Below are 3,277 nucleotides of genomic sequence, written 5' to 3' on the forward strand. Positions count from 1 at the left end.
AAAAATGCAATAAAATAACACAAACACATCTTTCTGCCAACGATCCGCGTCCAATTGCAGTTAAAGGCATCGATAGCGCGTTGTTTGCATGAAAATTAGCTCTGTTTTAACTTCAATACGATTATTTATTAGCAGTACGATAACTAATTGAACTTGTTTTATGTTTTTCAATCGTAGAGCACGCAACTTGTTTGAAAATAAGATTAATGTTGCTTCATTATGTTGCTGCCGCCTTTGCCTTGCAGTGTCAATGACGCTTGTTGCAAAGGTAAAAAATCGTACATTTATAGGAACGAGGCTTAGTATTGTGTAAACAAACACTTACCTGTTATTCTTTTCTGCGTTTTGCCGCTTTCCGGACTCGATACTTTGCTCTCTTGTGACGGTGTGTTCTGTTTGGGAGTGGTGATGGTGATCGGCGACCGCCGTAGCGCTGCCGGCACCGTCGACGCTGGCACCAGTTGCCATGCGAATCTCTGCGCGCCAGGCAAGGGTTTCTCATTCGCAAAATCGAATCCCCATCGCTGACTGTCGAGTTCTAATTGGCGCGCCAACTCTCTCTCGACAAATCGCCTGTTCTCTTCCCTGTCGGTGCAACCGAACAAGTTTCTTCTGACGCCGTCGAGCGCGGTGACTCCCCGCACGCGCAATGACCTAGTGTCCAGCATCGTCGTCGTGGCCTGCAGACCGGGCGCCCTCACACTTAAAGCCGACATCTCAACAGAGTCCGAAACAGCGAAACACTACACCGATTAGCATCCGCGACGCCGTCTTCACCTAGCACAAGCAAGGTCAGTGTTAATGAGATGAAAAACAATCTACAATTAACGTATGGAAATGTGTTTGGTCCATCACGCACTAATAAGAATATGAATTGTTAGTTTAGTGAGTGTAAACAAGTCGTAAATGACGCGGCGAGACGCGTTCGTGACGTCGTACGTCCGTACGTCCGAAGTACGTTTGCCGACTGAATCGTTTAGCGAATAGCGCACGGTGCGGCGTACCGCGCGAGACGCGAGGGCTGAGGAGCGACGCGCTGCGGCCAGCGGCGGCTAGTTGGGCAACAGCGGCACACGCGATGAGTTATTTATGCACACGACCGCTAGATGGCAGCGGAGTAGCATAATGTAGTTAAATAAATTGAGAATTTGCTTTCCCGAGTTTTGCGCAGATTTTATTTATTATCATGGTTGATATATTACGTAATAAATAATAATATTATTACGTATCAATTTCCTGGCAGATATTCCAATATGGTTTTTAAAGATAAAAGATTAATAAAATTAAAATTAAATTTTTATAATAAAAAATAAAAGAATAGCATGTGCTTTAAATAATATGCCTATTGGAAATAGAGATATGTAATATTCTATATTTTATGATTTTGTTAGTATTAAGAGTAGGAGTATTTATGCAATATTATGAATTTAATTGTTTAAATAAGTAATAATATTTTTTAATATGCTGTTTATTCTCTTACACCAATAAAAACCACGCGCACGAGTTTTACAAAGTCCCAAGAATTGAGTTTTGATTTTAAATCGGCTAATAAGGATAAAAAAAATATTGGCTTGGCAACATTATAAACTGGCTTGTTTACGAAGAAAGAAGACGTGTCTAGTCTAGGTTACGTGTGCAGTATAATATACTTCTTATCAGAAATATACCTTTCTCTGTCTGACGCGCGCGGAACGAAGTTGCAGAAAGAGGAAAGCAAATGTATTAATAGCACAGAGCATCGCTGCCGCCATTTTGCCGAAACTCGATTGACTAAATTTTATGTTGTACTGTTGGTAGAACTTTTTTGTAAAAACTCGGTAGCAATTCAAGTATGTTTTTAATATTTCATATTACATTTAAATCTAAACACACAACAAAGTGATAAGTTTACGTACAACACAACTGTAAGCAGCAATATTCGCTTTCACAACAAAATAATGGCAATAAAATTGCGACATTTTTGACGCAACTTAACAAATTGAATGTCACAGTAAATAACATAAATATATACGCGGGCAAACTGATAAATATATATGAGGAAACTCACCTCTATCTATTTAATTATTTTGTCACGGAAAATCTTCGATTTGCGGACGGGGTTCATTCACTGCACTGCCGCCGTACTAATTTTCGAGATATGACAATGACGCGGTAGCGAGAGCGCGGGCTCGACGCTTATTGGTTCAAAATGGCGGCCATTTGTCTCATTGGCTCATCGGATTTTAGGCGCCAAATTTCGGTTGGTTGAGGCGCCGGATGGCGGGAAATAAATGAGGTACTTTCCGGTGCGCATGAGTTCTATTACGGAAAATTGTGTTTGGCGCCTTTCGCTTCCGTGTGATCGTCGCGAAAAATTTGAACAGCAGCGGGTAATCTTTGTAAGCGTGCGTTTTTGAACAAGCAATATTAAGTGTTATGGTTATATTTTATTATTGTTTTATCTTCGAATAACGTATTAATTTTTTTTGCAAACGCGTATCAATTCACTGAGTATTCGAATAGAACTGACTTCTGGTACTGTGTTTGCACATCGATAATGCTTTCATAGTAACGTTATATTGAGTACATATACCTAGTCTTGCCATAAATATTGTAATAAAGAAAAAAGAAAATTGTTAACTGCAAATAACATTTATTACTTTTACAGTGTGTCAGTTTAATACATAAATATAAAACAATTAAAAATATAAAAGCTTATTCGAAGTGGTCTCCATTGGCTGCAATACAGTCCTTTAAACGATGAGGCCAGTTATCAATAGAAGCACGCACTCTTTCCATGGGAAAATTCTTCACTGCCAATCGTATAGATTGTTTTAGGGACTCAAATTATCATGGCGTTTAGAGCAAGCTGTACTCTCTAAAACTGACCACAAATCATAATCCAGCGGATTAAGATCGGGACTAGACGACGGCCAGTCTTCAGCTCTGATGAAGTCCGAAACGTTCGATTCCAACCAAGACTGCGTGGACCGAGCTTTATGACCCGGCGCCGAGTCTTGCTGGAAGGACCATACTTGGTTATTGAACATGGTGATGTTAAGGGGCTTAACTACCTTCTCAAGAATGGTATCTTGATACACTTGTGCCGATGTTTTGATACCTTTTTTCACAAAAATATGGCTCAGTCACTCCTTCATAGCTAACACCCCACCAAACCATCACTGAAGTCGGATAATGTCCACGTTGCACTCTGTCGACTAATTGGGAAGCTTCCTTAGAGCTTTGAGCATAAATACGGTCATTTTGTTTGTTAAAATGTTGCTCAATTGTAAAATTT

At 39.9% G+C, this 3,277-nt stretch overlaps 1 pseudogene; it reads right to left on the reverse strand.

Moving 5' to 3' along the window:
- Window positions 1-241: 241 nt before the first annotated feature.
- On the reverse strand, window positions 242-2,503 carry LOC119192584 (annotated as a pseudogene).
- Window positions 2,504-3,277: the final 774 nt, after the last annotated feature.

The sequence above is a fragment of the Manduca sexta genome, unplaced genomic scaffold (genome assembly GCF_014839805.1).
Source record: "Manduca sexta isolate Smith_Timp_Sample1 unplaced genomic scaffold, JHU_Msex_v1.0 HiC_scaffold_296, whole genome shotgun sequence".
In the NCBI taxonomy this organism is placed as follows: domain Eukaryota; kingdom Metazoa; phylum Arthropoda; class Insecta; order Lepidoptera; family Sphingidae; genus Manduca; species Manduca sexta.